This window comes from Coffea eugenioides, unplaced genomic scaffold, assembly GCF_003713205.1.
Source record: "Coffea eugenioides isolate CCC68of unplaced genomic scaffold, Ceug_1.0 ScVebR1_2245;HRSCAF=3236, whole genome shotgun sequence".
NCBI lineage: Eukaryota > Viridiplantae > Streptophyta > Magnoliopsida > Gentianales > Rubiaceae > Coffea > Coffea eugenioides.
This window is the reverse complement of record NW_020862714.1, coordinates 39689-57051: the sequence shown is the minus strand read 5'-3', so window position 1 is coordinate 57051 and position 17363 is coordinate 39689. Positions and strand designations below refer to the sequence as shown.

Below are 17363 nucleotides of genomic sequence, written 5' to 3'. Positions count from 1 at the left end.
ATTAGGAGGGTAAGTGTATGGCAAATTTGTGGTAGGATAGGTGAAAGTTCCTTCGGGTGGAATAATGAAAGGTGGAGCAAAAGTGGTTTGGGTCGTGGCTATGCCAAACGATTCTGGCTCCGGCTGACTGACGGGTTCAGGCTCAGGTTGAACTCCACTACTGATAAGCTCATCGATTAATTTCTTTCGGGCGGCCATTTCAGTTGCCATTTCACCAAACTTCCTAAGCATCTCGGTCAGTTGGACCCCCAAACTTGCAGTCTCAGGTTGGGCTGTAGTAGCAGACCTATCTGACTGTTCCGGTTGTGAACTCATGTTTACACGACTCCTCTGGGCTTGACTACGGGACCGCGTTATGATGGGGCTTCGACGAGAAGCTATATTTAAATATTACCTGAGAATTTTGAAAGGAATTGTCTTTAGATTCAACCCTTGCTTAGTTATTCCAATAAAAATAAAGAAAAGGAAAAGAAAAAGGCAAGAATTAGTAACTATCCAAAAAATTCGGATGCATGTCCTATTGGGGAGCCCTTTTTATGCCAAGGGTAGGCCTAGCATGAAAATGCAATCCTCTAGGGTAAACACTATACCATACCTGACGGATCTGATCAATTCATTGAGTGAAAAATAATTTGAAAAATTTGACCATTGTAGTGACGAGGGATTTGTCAAAATGAGGACAAGTCCGAATAGATTGATCACCTTTGATTTGCAAAACGCATGGGTTTGACCTTGACGAACTCCTATCGAAGAGATTGGAATTTGTCGACAAATTTCCTCAGTGAAGCATGAGTCAAAAACCCAACTGATTAAATAGTTGGATATAATGGATGGTTTTCTCAAAAATTGACTAGATTTCCCAATTTGAAATTTGATATCGAAACCCTAATTGGTCAATTGACAATTTATTAAAAATTGACTGGATTACCCTAAAAGGGAAACAGGTCAAATGAATTAAATGAAATTTAATTTATCCAAAATTAATCAAATTACCCTAACAAGGGTAAATCGATCAAATAGATTGAACGAAACTTGATCTATTCAAAAATCGGCTCGGTTGCCCTAAAAATGGGTAAATTGGCCAAAAGACCCTAAAAAGGGTAAATTGGTCAAATGAATTGACGATTTATTCAAAATCGACCGAATGACCCTAAAAAGGGTAAATTGGTCAAAAGACCCTAAAAAGGGTAATTTGGTCAAATGAATTGACGATTTATTCAAAATCGACCGAATGACCCTAAAAAGGGTAAATTGGTCAAAAGACCCTAAAAAGGGTAATTTGGTCAAATGAATTGACGATTTATTCAAAATCGACCGAATGACCCTAAAAAGGGTAAATTGGTCAAAAGACCCTAAAAAGGGTAATTTGGTCAAATGAATTGACGATTTATTCAAAATCGACCGAATGACCCTAAAAAAGGGTAAATTGGTCAAAAGACCCTAAAAAGGGTAATTTGGTCAAATGAATTGACGATTTATTCAAAATCGACCGAATGACCCTAAAAAAGGGTAAATTGGTCAAAAGACCCTAAAAAGGGTAAATTGGTCAAATGAATTGGATGAAATGAATTTATTCAAAAATGATTAGATTGTACTAAAATTGAATGAATTGAAAAAAATGGATTGGATAAGATGGATGATTTGTTCAAAAATCGATTGAATTATTCGCCCACTGGGTGGTTTCAAAAAATCATTACAATGCCTTGGTCTATGAGCCTCTAAAATCAAATTTTGGCCTCTATATTTATCGTCTCAACAATGAGGAATCATTTGTGAATTTTCTTCGAATTAATGTCCTTTTACGCAAGGGAATTTTACCAATTTTTTATGCAATGGCCAAAAAGTGATTATTAGATGCTCATATTCCAAAGATCACTCTATGAAAATGATCGGATCTTACCTTACCTTGTGCACTACCCCTTTGGATGGTACATGAAATATAAACGTGCAAGTCTCATTGGATTAAGTATCCGAGACACAAGGTGGCTTATTCCTAAACACGGGATTCCCTATGTGGCATTCCCTTTCTATGGTTAATGCATGATGCCAGTTTATTAAAGCAATGTAAATATGCAACAAATATGGCCTAAAGGATATAAATAATGCAACGGGGGGAAAAGGTCTAAACATGAAATGTATTTACTGAAAAGTAAGTGCAAAGACTGAAATTTAGACATGTGAGCTATCTAGTGGGTGAGCCACTAAAAGAGTGCCAAAAGGGCCTCTTATTGCTAAGGCATATGAATGCAAGCCAGGAAAACAAAAGAATGGTTAGTGCAATTGATAGTACACATAACACATTGGGAGCAATTAAGAAAAGAAATACAATAAAGCAAGTAAAAGGGGTGGAACCCCTTCCCTCGTGCCTAATGTGCTTAAAATAGGGTAAGGCTGACTCTAGCCTAGGAAAATGCTAATATGGATGCATGAGGTTTGGTTCACTAATGCCTAGACTCGATAAAGCTTCGGCTCCCAAGCCTTCAGACCTAAAGGCGAAGGGTCATCACTCCCAGGGCCTTTGATCGGTGGCTCGAGTGATCCCTTAGATAGCGCTATGGGCGCAGAGCACACCAGCCGCCTACCCAAGGCGATCGATCCTAATCCTACAAGGCGGTGTGGGAAACGCCCACGAAAATAAAAATAAAATGGGATAAAGCAAGTAAACATGCACGTATGAAGTGTTCCCCTATTTTGAGGGAAGGGGTTGAGAACCACGCGAGGCTCTAAAGGTGACACACCCCCCCAAATGCAATGCAAGCGCGAGATAATCAAGTAAACAACATCCAATCAACCAATCACACATACGTGAGTGAGGGAAAAGTGTGATACGCGCACGAGGTGAAAAAGTCCTATATAAAAATGCAACCCTAATATCTAAATGCAATGCATAAAAAGGGTAGAAAAAGGAAACGAATGGCTAAATCAAATGCTCGGACCCACTTAGGAAGTCCCCAGTGGAGTCGCCAACTGTCGCGCCCCACTTTTTGGAAAAAATAAAATAATTGTTTTTTTTGTTGAATTTTATTGATTTGGGAAAAATGAATTTTGTTGATAAAAACAAAAATGGGTCTAAATGGGACTTTTGAAAATGCGACGATTTGACCCAAGAAAAAATAGTTCAAAAAGGGTTTTTTATATGAAAAATGGAGTCGCCACTTGGTATAGAGTTAGGGTGTACCAAGTCACCCAAAAAGTGAATTTTTAAAGGGAAAAAAGTAAAAAAACCCTTTTGAACGACTCCTAGTCCACGCAAACAAAGAAAAAGGTTCGGGAGTCACATTTGACGAAGGGGAAGGCAAGGATAAAAATCCAAGGCACCCCTTCGACCTAGCCAAGGCTAGTTGCGTGATTTAACCCTTATTTTCCTAATTTTTCCTACCCAAAGTATGTATTTGCAATTTGGACAAAGACTAATGAATGAGAAATGCAATCCTAAATTCTATGATGTCTCTCGTGAGGTTTTTGGTCCCAAACCACATGAATTGTGGCGGCCAATAAAGGGAAACCTCATAGAGGTCGATTGATGCAAATGGTGACTCAAGTGCAAGTGTGCAAGTGTATGAAAAGATTCATGTATGAAATAATGTAAAAAAACAAAGTGTTTGTGTGCGAATGTGTAAAGAAAGTGCATGTGTGAATTTGTATGAAAATCAAAGTGCTTGTGTGTGCAAATGAATGAAAATAGAATAGTACATATATAAGTGAAACTTGAATTTCATTTGTGAAGTAAAGTAAATAAATGATAAAGATGTAGTGAAAAATATGGATTGAGAAATGTAAGAAAAATGTGATTAAAAGAGTATGGAAGTGATAAAAATGAAAGTATGACCCTAGGGGAATGCAACAAGTCGGGTACGGGGGTTGACTTCTAACTTTTCGACTTCGATTTTCCCTTTGATTAGAAGGCGAAACTAGCGTGCTAAGGCTATCGAGTAGCCACACTCGCTCGTTTCCCTTATCGGAAGGGGATTTTCAAGCAAATGAACCCTAACTAGCATGAGATGCAAGTCCTAAAGTGAAGGGGAAGGGGTTTGAGGAACATGCCAAATGGTAAACTAAGGAAATGCATGATATGTGGTGATCATGCACTTAATGAAAAAGGAAAGAAAAAAAAGAACCTATTGGGTCTAGCATTGGACTAGCCCATTCTATGAATTCCGACCAGCGTTGGACTAGTGGAAACGATAAAAAAAGCCACAACTAGCGTTGGACTAGTGTGGTGACGTACATTCATCCATTCCATTCATCTATACTACAAAAAGCGAGTAGACATGCGATTCACTTATAAACACGTAGCACATAACACTTAGCATGCTTGACTAGATGCAAAATCCTAATAAAGCGTTTAACATATAACACATAGGCATGCAACCATTACATTTGCTAATTAAAACAAAAGGGAAAGGGAAAATGGACCAAATTACTTGCTATGCCCTATCTATTACAAGCCAAGAGGTGTACACATACCCCATAATGAATAATTTAAATAAAAGTAAAAGTAAATGAAATAAATGCAAGGAATTAAGAAAGCAAAGTAGACATGCATATACACGTAACACGTAGGAGCACGTAAGAGAGAAGTAAAGAGGATAAAAGAAAGTTATACCTTCCCCTAATGGTAAGCAAATGAAGGAAAATGGCTTCAAAACAATAAAGGGGTCAAGGCATCAATTTAAAAGTAAAGTATAAGCAAAAACATCAAAAACCACCTAATTGCAACTTGAATGAGCTCAAAAAATGCTTAAAGACCAAGAAAACGGAATAACCCGTTCAATTTCCAAATATAGCATCTACTAAAGACCCAAAACAAGCATTACTCAAACATTCAAGTCCAAATAAATCGTTTAAGCACTTCAAAGATCTTAAAAATAAAGGAAAAGTCAAACAATGATTGAAGTTGCAATGATTTTAGGACTTAATAACAAGATACTAGAACATGCTTGGGCTCTTGTGGAACAAAAAGAAACTTAGAAGGATCAAATTGATTAAATGTTCCAATTACTTGGGCCCTAGTGAGTCAAGAGGGGACTTGGGGGGTTAAAAATGTAATTTTCAGAGATTAATTCATGCAGTTTTCATGCAAGCTACGTGAAAATCAACATGAGAAACAACATTCTGCAGCAGAAATTTCTGCTGAAAGCTTTCGGCAACCCAGAAGACAACCGTGACTTTCATTTTCTCAACCTTAACACCATTTTGATCGAAAAATCTTCTAACCAACACATTAAAACATGAATCTAACAACCAAACAAGCAGGTAAATCAAATTCAAAGTGAGTTTCTGCAATATTTTCTCTTATGTTTGCTCAAACGAAACCCAACTCAAACTCACATCTTATTTTCCAAAAAATCAGATCTCAAGCTCACATACATAGCTTTAACTAAGCTGCAAACTATGTCATTACCGTCGCCTCAACAGGTAGAAAATTTAGAAGGAAAAAAACATGCAAGTTCTATGCAATAGCCATGAAACAAGTTTCTGCAATTACTTCACATACTCTAGCAACCGAAGACTGCTGCACATCTCCCTCAAGACCAGATTTCTTGAGCACAACTTTGATTAGATATTTCCAAATCAACATCACAAATTCAGACTAGACAACCCACTTCACAGTTACCACCATTCAAACAAGCAGGAAACTTAGCAAGATCTAGTGCAAAAAATCTGGAAAAACATACAAAAATGGCTCGGCAAAGCTGATTGTTTATTTTCCAGCCAAGGTTTTCTTTCCATTTCAATATGCAAATACGTTCACCACATGCCAAAATTCTGATTATCAATCATCAACTAAACATGTAAATTCATTGAAATGAGAAAACGGAGCTGATCATCAAGGCTAGAAAGAAACTTAAACAGCAAAAGAAAGAGGAAGATTGCTGCAATATTCATCCAGAATTTTTTGCAACTTCAAGCTTTCAAATGCAGGCTTCAAGTAAACTTCAAACAAAACCAGCAAAGACTATCACTTGACCTCATTTAACATCTGGACACTTTGATTAACACAACAAAACTGAATATGCAACAAAAAAAGCAGCAAACAAATCCAGTGTTTCAAACAAAGCCAAAGCTACGGCCATCTAAGGAAAAAGAAAGCTACTCGCGCATGTTGCTTCAACAAGACCAAAGCTTTAAGCTCATTGCAACAGGCTTCATGCGCAGGTTTCTACAATTCTAATTTTCCTGAGATTCACGCCGCATTTCATGACAAATGGCTGGCAACAAGACTGAATTTCAGGCCCTCATTCAATGTTACAAACTCATGTCATGCAAAGGAAAGGAAAATCTGGGCAGAGAGGGGTCGTATGATCACAAATCTGCTGCAAATTCAAATTCCAAACATAAAGTTCAATCCACAAGCTTAATTTTTGAGTAGAACTTCACCCACCAAACATCAAGACTCTAGGCTAAACAACCAAGTATAGAACCTTATCACTTAAACAAAACAAAACATAGAAGAACCTCACTCAAAAAATGCAAAGAAACTCATGCATTCTGCAATTTTCCAGCCGCAACTTTCTTCACTATCCGCCATACAAAACCAGATTTTGATTCAAACAATAGCAGCCAGCATCACAACAACATTTCAACATTTCTAACAAGACTCTTGTAATCTACGGACAGGGAAATAAAATGAAAGGTACTACCTTTAATCTTCTAAAAGGCGGATTGAAGTGTGCGATGATCAGAAGACAAATTCTTGCCCAGCTTCACTCAATTTTCAGTTTCACGTAGCCAAGCCCCCTGATGCTCTCCTTCTTTCTGTCCAGTTCCTCGGTCCCTCCAGGCTTAGCCGCTGCCAAATCCTTCGCTCTCAAAAACCCCGTAGACCTCCAACCTCTCAGTCTCTTCTTCTTGGATTCTCCTAACTCTCCCCCCAGAAACCCAGGTGCTACCTCCTTCCTTTTTAGCCTCTCCCTCGTTCTGTCCGCCGCTCCTTTTTCTTTTTCTGTTTTTTGTCCCTTAGCCGTCACTCCCCTTTGCCGTTTCTTTCTTCTCTCTTTTTTTTTTTTTTTTTTTTTAACTTAATAATTTAACAAAAAATAATAGTAAAACTAAATAATAATAAACAACAATTTTAATTACAAACACATCAAAATAAACAAACTAAAAATAACAAAATTACCATTTTCGATCTTTTCTTTCATTTTTCATCATTTTTTTTTCTTCTTTTTTTTTTCAAAATAACTTAACAAAAATAAACAAAATGCCAAAAGATTGAATTTAGAAGACATAAAACATATTTTGTGGGCAATTTTCTTTTTTTCTTTTTTCTTTTCTCTCCTTTTTTCTTTTCACTTTCTCATTTTCATTCATTTTCCAAGAGATTCTATGCTAACAACTTAAAAATAAAAATAAAACTAAAAATCGAATAAAACTAAAATGAAAAAATTAAAAATAAATAGCAAATGAAATTACACCAAAATTTGGTGTCTACAGCAACTTTGGTTGCAGCTTTCTAACTTTAGAATAGATCAATTTAGTTGAATAAGTGAAGTTGTTAGTAAATTGTTAGAGTTGTTCCACTTTTTCAATATTTTGACTAGTTTTAGTTTGTTACAATTTCTAGTATTTTAATGAGATTGTTTAGGGGATATTTACATTAAATTTGTTCATATGCCTCTATAAAAGGTGAAGTTGATGAATGAGAAATGATAAGTCTTTTTTTTTTTTTTTTTGCAATAACAATGACAAGTATTGTTTCTTAATTTTTTTCCTATGGACTATATATGTACATGATAAGAGTTTATTTTACGTATTTTTAAGTGCATTTTATTAGTTAATTTTGAGTTGATTATTTAGTTTTATAAATAAAATAAAGAGGTTTTTGGTAAAATTATATATTTTTGGTAAAAGTGGATAATATTGCATTTTTAGTGATTTTAATGGTAAAACCTTCATTTTTATGCAGGAATGATGACTCAATCACCAAAGGATGGCAAATGAGGTGAAAAATAGAGATTTGGTGATGAAATTAAGTGGTGAAAAGAAAAATGAAGTGAAAAACGTTCAAATGAAGAATTGCACTTCAAGTCAGTTTTGACACTCTTCAGTATTTTGACCATATCTGGAGCTACACTTATCGGATTGAGGTGATATTTATACCATTTTAAAGCTAAGAAAGAGACCTACAATTCGTATGAAGACATCGAAATCCATTTCTGCCATCTTCATGGGCAAAACGTTGGAATACAGAAGCTGCATTCTGTGGTCGGAAGTTAAAACAGAGGTTTGAACAGGTGACAGTATTTCGATCATATCTCAGGGTACAAAGCTCCGATTTGGATGATTCTTGAAGCATTGGAAAGCTAACTCAAAGGGCTACAACTTTTGTGTTTTGCACAAAAGCTAGTTCGGCCTTCATCATGGAGAAAATTGCAGTTGAAATAAGGCCAGAGTGAAAACGCGAGTAGACAAAACGCGAGTTATGCCGCGTTTTTTGTAGGCGCGTTTTATAGCCGAAATTCTGCAATTTGACTCAGTCAATTCTCTTGTGTTCATACCACTTTCCAGCTATAAGATGCAAGGGAATTCGGTGCACATGCTTCTGCAATAAAAGAGAAGACCAAATGAGTGTGGACAAAAGGAAACATCATATCTTTGACTTCTTTTTACAAAATCTGAGTGGAGGAAATTATGAAGTGAGAGGAATGGAATTTCTACCACCTTTTATGCAGAAATATGGGGAGAGGTCTGGGATCCATTCGTAGCTTAGCTTCTTACAGAAAAACATATTCTCTCTACCTAGGACTTGCAAGGGGCAATTGGGATTTCATCTTGTAATCATCTAAGTTCAAGACAAAGGAGATTTTTGGAAGGCTTCACCATATCTTGGCTAAGACTTTCTTTACTCTGTTTGTATTTGTAATTCATGATGATTTACATTAATGAAGTTATGAGTGTTTTATCATTCATGAGTAGCTAATTTTCTTTATCTAGGGAGTAGATGAAACTTATGGCCAAATGATATGAAGTGATTGTTATTCATTCTTGTTATGTCTTGTATTAACTTATCTACTTGTGTATGTTGGATTACTTGTTGTTGCTTGATCACCAATAGCAGGTTTATAGTTATTTTTATTCATGGAGAAATGGTAAAAATAATGGAATGACACAAGTAGAACTTGAGTTGTATATTCATGAGAATAGAAATACGTTCAAGTGGATGAAATCTGCATTTCATGTGTGAATAAGAACAGATTTAGTATTTACCAAGAGATTAGGACAAACTAATCTGTTTTAACCCATTATTATCATGAGAATGTGATTTTGGTATTTCTGGAAATGAATCCTTGGTTAAACAAGAGCAGTAACAAGTGTTGAATTAATTCATTTTAGATCTTTTGTGTCATAAGTGGAATCTACATCCCTAGATCTTAATATTTAGTGAATTCTACTCCCCTTGAGATATTGCATTTATCTATTTAAGAATTTTTGTAGTTGAATTGAAATCTGAAGTTTCTGCTCAAATTAATTGTGAGTCTAAATAATAGAGTAAATTAGTATCTAATAATTGTTTTAAATTGCTCCTCGTGGGATCGACCCGATACACATCTCGTACTACAATTGCGACCTGTATACTTGCAGTCCAACGGGTGTAAATTCGGAATTAAACTTGCACTTAAAGTAAAAACCCGTCAAGTTTTTGGCGCCGTTGCCGGGGAGCGGCAATATTACAGCCTAATCATCTTTATTAATTTAGACAGCTTTATTTTTTAGATTATATTTAATCTTGTATTGTAATCAGTTTTTTTTTTTACCATTGAAGTGGCATAATATCCCTTATTTCTGTTTGTAGTGTATGCACCGGGAGTCTCGAGAAGTCGCACCTTTCAATCCAGAAATTGAGAGGACACTACATAGACAAAGGAGGCACACACAACAGCAAGAGGAACAAGAGATTTGGCAACCGATAGAGGAAATTTTGATAGAACTACCATTTGCGGAAGAGATGGCCGAAAATGACCCAAATAGGCGAGTTCTACGAGATTATACTCTACCGGGAACACAAGGATCTCAAACAAGCATAGTAAGGCCTACGGTAAATGCTAACAATTTTGAGATTAAACCATCACTTATCCAAATGGTTCAACAATCTCAATTTGGAGGTAATGCAGTAGAAGATCCTAATACACACTTGGCTACATTCTTGGAAATTTGTGATACAATTAAAATGAATGGAGTTAGTGATGATGCCATAAGGCTAAGATTGTTCCCATTTTCATTGAGAGATAAGGCCAAACTTTGGCTACACTCTCATGCTCCTAATACTTTCACTGGATGGGATGAACTATCAAGAGCATTCTTAAATAAGTATTTTCCACCAGGTAAGACTGCTAAGTTTAGAATGGATATCACTAGTTTTAGCCAATTGGAAGGAGAATCATTATATGAGGCATGGGAAAGGTTTAGAGATTTGCTTCGGAAATGTCCACATCATGGACTGCCGGAATGGTTAATCATACAAACCTTCTATAATGGTTTAGTTTTTTCTACTAAAACTATGATCGATGCAGCTGCAGGTGGAGCTTTAATGGGTAAATCACCCCAAGAGGCTCATAATTTGATAGAAGAAATGGCAGCAAATAACTACCAATGGGCCAATGAGAGAGGTAATACAAGACGTCACGCAGGTATGATCGAAATGGACACTCTCAATATGTTGAGTGCTCAAATGAATAATGTGATGAAATTGCTAAGTAGACAAGGTGGAGTTGGTCCAAGTTCATCTAATGCACATGTAGCATGTTGTTCTATATGTGGAGGTGAACATGATAGTAATGAGTGTGTTGATTCTGAACAGGTACAATTCGTCAATAATTACAATCGTAATGCTCAAAATAACCCCTACTCGAATACTTACAATCCGGGGTGGAGAAATCATCCAAACTTTGGATGGAAGGATCAAGGAAATCAACCAAGGCCAACCAATCCACCGGGATTTCAATCAAGGCAACAACAAGCTGAAACTAAACCTGGTTGGGAGATGGCAGTGGAAAAGCTTGCAAAAGTTACCTCGGACAGATTTGAGCGAGTAGAAGGAAGGTTGGACCAACTCACTACAATGTACAGGAATGTAGAGGTCCAAATTGGTCAAATTGCTAGTTCTTTGAATAATCGAAATCAAGGAGAATTACCTAGCAAAACAGAGGTCAATCCTAAGGAGCATGTGAAAGCCATTACTCTTCGTAGTGGTAGACAATTAGAAGATCCTCCAGTGAAGGAAGTTGAGAAAGATGAGAATGAAAAACAAGAAGAAAAGCAGAGGAACCAAGAGGCGATTGTGGAGGAAAATAGTCGGGAGAATCCAAGAGAAAAGCAACCATCATCTTCCACTACCATTCCAATACCCCCTGCGGTTCCATTTCCACAAAGATTAAAGCAAAATAAGTTTGATAAAGATTTTGAAAAATTTGTTAAACTTTTCAAACAATTGCACATTAACATTCCTTTTGCCGATGCTATTTTGCAGATTCCATCTTATGCGAAATTTCTCAAGGAAATCATGACTAGAAAAAGAAAGTTGGAAGACTGCGAAACAATAGCATTAACGGAGGAATGTAGTGCAATTATTCAAAATAAGCTACCACCGAAGTTGAAGGATCCGGGGAGTTTTTCTATACCTTGCACCATAGGTAACGTTGATTTTTCTAAGGCATTGTGTGATCTTGGTGCTAGTGTATCATTAATACCTTTAACGGTGGCTAGACAATTGGGTTTGCATGAGCTTAAACGCACTAATATCACTTTGCAACTAGCGGATCGGTCTATTAGATATCCATTGGGAGTGTTGGAGAATGTATTGATAAAAGTTCAAAAATTTATCATTCCAGTGGATTTTGTGGTATTAGATATGGAAGAAGATATATCTATGCCAATTATTCTAGGTAGACCATTTCTAGCTACTGCAGGTACTATTATTGATGTAAAAAATGGCAAGCTTAAGTTTCAAGTAGGTGAAGAAGAGGTAGAATTTAATTTGAATGAAATGGAAAAATACCCTTCTTTTACCGATCATGCTTATTCTATTGGCACAATTGATAAACTAACCCAAGAGATGAGTCAAGTCAACTTTGACTTAGATCCTCTTGAGTATTGTTTAATGAGTTTAGGTAAGCAAGAAGATGTTTGTGAAGAAATTGAAGAATTGGCCAAATACTTGGATTTTCAAGCACCTTATAAAAGGGGTAATTTGTATGAAAGTCTTGGCCAAGGAAAAGGGTTTTCACAACCTTCAGAAATTGAACCTCCAAAGTTAGAGCTCAAGCCACTTCCGACTCATCTAAGGTATGAATTTCTTGGAGAAAATAAAACTTTACCTGTAATTGTTAGTGCTGACCTTGATGATGAACAGTGTGCAAAGTTGTTAAGAGTTCTAAGAAGGCGTAAGAAGGCAATTGGATGGACAATTTCAGACATTAAAGGTATAAGTCCTTCTATATGCATGCATCGAATTTTATTGGAGAACGGTTGCAAACCAGTGGTGGAAACACAAAGAAGACTCAATCCAAACATGAAAGAGGTGGTAAGAAATGAAATTCTTAAATGGCTTGACGCAGGTATAGTTTTTCCTATCTCCGATAGTGTTTGGATTAGTCCAATTCATGTGGTACCAAAGAAAGGTGGAATGACTACAATCGTGGGTAAAAATGATGAATTAATTCCATCTAGACTTGTGGTAGGGTGGAGAGTGTGTATCGATTATCGTAAGTTAAATACGGTAACAAGAAAAGATCATTTTCCCCTACCATTTCTTGATCAATTATTGGAGCGAATAGCCGGATATGAATTTTACTGTTTTCTTGATGGTTTTTCAGGATATAATCAAATAGCTATAGCTCCAGAGGATCAAGAGAAGACCACATTTACATGTCCTTATGGCACTTTTGCCTTTAGAAGAATGCCATTTGGGTTATGCAATGCTCCCGCAACTTTTCAACGATGCATGATGGCTATTTTTTCTGATTATATTGAGAAAATTATGGAGATATTTATGGATGATTTTTCTGTGTATGGTTCATCTTTTGATCAGTGTCTTCATAATTTGGAATTGATTTTGCAGAGATGCGAGGAAACAAATCTTGTACTGAATTGGGAGAAATGTCATTTTATGGTAAAAGAAGGAATTGTTTTAGGACACAAGATTTCCTCCAAGGGAATTGAGGTGGATCAAGCCAAAATAGAAGTCATCGAAAAATTGCCACCCCCAAGCAATGTCAAGGGGATAAGGAGTTTTTTAGGACATGCTAGCTTTTATAGACGTTTTATTAAAGATTTTTCTAAAATAGTAAAGCCATTATGTGATTTATTATGTAAAGATACTCCTTTTCAATTTGATGACAATTGTTTGGTTGCATTTGAAAGGTTGAAGAAGGAATTGATTTCGGCCCCAATTATAACTTCGCCTGATTGGTCACTACCATTTGAATTGATGTGTGATGCAAGTGATTATGCGGTTGGAGCAGTTTTGGGACAAAAGAAAGAAGGACGGTTGCACGTCATTTACTATGCTAGCAAGTTGCTAAATGAAGCACAACTCAATTATGCAACCACAGAAAAAGAGCTATTGGCAGTGATATTTGCTTTGGATAAATTTAGATCTTATCTAGTAGGATCTAAAGTTATTATATATACGGACCATGCGGCTCTTAAATATTTGTTACATAAAAAAGATGCAAAACCAAGACTAATTCGGTGGATTCTTTTATTGCAGGAATTTGATGTGGAAATAAAAGACAAAAAGGGAACAGAGAATCTAGTAGCGGATCATCTATCACGCCTAGAATATATTCCAGTCAAGGATCAAGTTCCTATTCAAGAGAATTTCCCGGATGAGTTTGTCCTAGCAATTATCAATTCTCCATGGTATGCTGATATTGCTAATTTTTTGGTAAGTGGAGAGATTCCAAAGGGAATTAATTACCATCAAAAGAAGAAATTCTTACATGATGTCAAAAGTTACTTTTGGGAGGAACCATTGCTGTATAAACATTGTGCCGATGGTATGGTACGTAGATGTATTCCCGAAAACGAGGTACATAATATTTTATATCATTGTCATAACCTTGAAACAGGTGGACATTTTAGCACCTCAAAAACTGTGGCAAAGGTATGGCAATCAGGGTTTTATTGGCCAACTATGTATCGAGATGTTCGGGAATATGTTAAAAGTTGTGATGCATGCCAAAGAACTGGAAATATATCTCGAAAGAATGAAATGCCCCTAACTACCTTCTTAGAAGTTGAATTATTTGATATATGGGGTATAGACTTTATGGGACCATTTCCAAGCTCTTTTAATAATAAGTACATCTTAGTAGCAGTGGATTATGTTTCTAAATGGGTAGAAGCAATCGCTTCACCTACTAATGACTCTAAGGTTGTACTCCGATTCCTTAAAAAGAACATTTTTTGTAGATTTGGCATACCTAAGGCCATAATAAGTGATGAAGGAAAACATTTTTGTAACAAACAACTGGATTCCTTATTGTTTAAATATGGTTGTAGGCACAAGACATCACTCCCGTACCATCCTCAAGCCAATGGACAAGCGGAGCTAGCTAATCGTGAGATAAAGCTCATTTTGGAGAAAACTGTGAATAAATCACGCAAGGATTGGGCTACAAAGCTAGATGACACACTATGGGCTTACCGAACGGCATTTAAGACTCCCTTAGGGATGTCGCCGTATCGTTTAGTCTATGGAAAAGCTTGTCACTTACCTGTAGAGATTGAACATAAAGCTTATTGGGCTATTAAAGCAATTAATATAGATTTTAATCTTGCAGGTGGAAGGAGATTACTTGAGCTGAGTGAATTGGAGGAACACCGGTTACATGCATATGAAAATGCCAAAATTTACAAAGAAAAGATCAAATATTGGCATGACAAGCACATTATTCCCAAACAATTTCAAGTAGGGCAAAAAGTGCTTTTATTCAATTCACGCCTGAGGTTATTTCCAGGAAAATTGAAGTCAAGGTGGTCTGGACCATTTGAAGTCACTCAAGTATTTCCCTATGGAGCGGTTGAAGTGGCAAATTCAAGAAATGAAAGGTTTAAGGTCAATGGACAACGATTGAAACCTTACTTGGCAGGTGAAATCGTACCCAAAGGACTCATATGTCTTTTGGGCGACTCTTCTTCAATTTAAGAAACTGAATGTGTGAGTCGAGCCAACGACTATAAACAAAAGCGCTAATTGGGAGGCAACCCAATATTTAGGTTATATTTGTTAACTTGGTGTGATTTTGTGGTTTGAATCAATGTTTTAGCTAAATTGTTGTTTTTGTAATGTAGGGTTGGCAATTGAAGGCAAGGATGACCAATTGAGTACAAAAAAGGCGAACTTTGATCAAACAACTCAACCCCTCGATTTGCGTTAAAGGTGTTTTTGATTCATTATAAAGGGGTAAAATGCATGTTTTTAATGTTTTACATTTGTTCCAGCCATTAAAATTGGCAAACAAATGATCTATGATGCATTTTGAGTCATTGGGGTACATTTTGTAATTTTTCAAAAGTTGAAATTCTGCTAAAAATCGAAGCAGAAAACGCGTTTTCAAAGAAAACGCGACTAAAAGTCGCGTTTCTCGGAATCGCGTTTTCAATTCTGCACCTGCAGAACAGAAAACGCGCCTTCAAAACGCGACCTAAAGTCGCGTTTTAATGGAAGTCGCGTTTTCAAGCCTGGATCAAGACTCAAACACGCGACTTCAGAAACGCGACTCAAAGTCGCGTTTTCCAACACAGTCGCGTTTTCATTCCTGCAAGATTTGTGCAGGAAACGCGACTTCAAAAACGCGAGTTGAAGGCGCGTTTTTAGTCGCGTTTTATGTGTCTGAATATAGCCTTCAGAAACGCGATTTCAGCCTTTCTTCTTCACTTCTCCAATTTTTCCAGCCGCGTTTTTCCCTCTTCCTTCTACCCAACTCACAAATTTTCATTTATACTCCATAATCTTGCTAGAAATCATCACCCCAACACCTTTTGAGCTTCATACAACCTTTTTAACCGATTAAAATCCAAGAAAAACACCTAAAATCAGGTTTTTGAGGGATTGAAGGTTAGGGTTCTTAAACTCTAATTTCTTCAATTGGAGGTCAATTGGAGGTTGTTTCATAGGGCTTTTTGCATTTTTAGCATCACCAAACATCCTTCTATGTGATTGAGGTAAGTTTCTTCATCAAATCTTTTGATTTTAGAAGTTCATATTTTTTATCCTGAGCTATCTGACATCTTTTAATTTCGAAAATTTGATGAGGTTCATGGCTATTTTTGATTTTATTCATGATTATTATGATTGTTTAAGCATGTTTAAATGTTTAAATGTAGCAATTTATTGGTTTTCAAGTACTTTAAAATTCACAATTGCTATATTTAGATGAAATTGGAAAAAGGAACTAGGATGTTTTCGAGCCATTGGTGATGTTAAATTATGGTTAAAAATGGTTAGTTGATGATGTTTAAGCATGTGCATTGTGTATAGTGAGTAATTTGGTTGATTTGGGGAGTTAATTAGTTTAATTTTTGCCTAAACATGATTATAGCTAAAAGCATATTATTATTGTTAATTCTAAATAGTTATAATCATAATTGTTCCTATTTTCACTAATTAAATTATAATTGATACATATCTTGTGTAATTTGGTGATTTTGGGCAACTTTAGGCATAAAATATGTCTTGTACGATCATTGAATGATTAGAACTTGAGCAATTGTATTTGAGGTTATTTGGATTAATGCTGAACTTTTGTTGCCAAATAATGAGTTGTAGTACATGTGGATAATTGAAATATTTTTTAGGTACTATGCCAAGGGGAAGAAGAGCGGTACTTTCATCCTCTAGTAGTGAGGAGAGGGAGGTTAATGAAGAGATGGAGGTGACTGAAGAGGAGAATTCACCTTCTCCTCCACCAGTTAACCGTCGACCTGGTGAGGGCACCTCCCGTGAAGCGGGTAGATCGATTTTTGACAGTGCTAGGTTCAATACTCGCAGGAATCAAGAATGGCATGAGGAGCGTGCTAATTTGGAGTTCCTGTTTGAGATGCATGTGAATCCAACAGTTGAGATGATGTACAACATCTCAGAGGCTTTTGCTCAGCTAGGATGGGCTCCTATTCTCACCCTTCCAAACCATTACTACCCAGACTTGGTGCGCGAGTTTTACGCCAACATTGAAAGTAAGGCGCGCCATAGTGGAGAAATAGTTGAGTCCTGGGTGCGTGGAAGACGAATCACCTTGTCACGGCAAGATTTGGCTGCTATTTTGGGGTGTATGGATGACGGACGTCCAGTAGACTTGAAGAAGGAGTTTGTTCCCCCGAATAGGAGGTGGGATCCCTCATTGGCCATGGCTAGGTTT

The 17363-nt window shown here is 36.6% G+C and overlaps 1 non-coding gene across 1 annotated transcript; it reads right to left on the bottom strand.

Annotated features, from left to right (window-relative positions):
• Nucleotides 1–10336: 10336 nt before the first annotated feature.
• On the bottom strand, nucleotides 10337–10443 carry LOC113756383. The gene has a single exon (XR_003465938.1). It is a non-coding gene; the product is annotated as a small nucleolar RNA R71 (small nucleolar RNA).
• Nucleotides 10444–17363: the final 6920 nt, after the last annotated feature.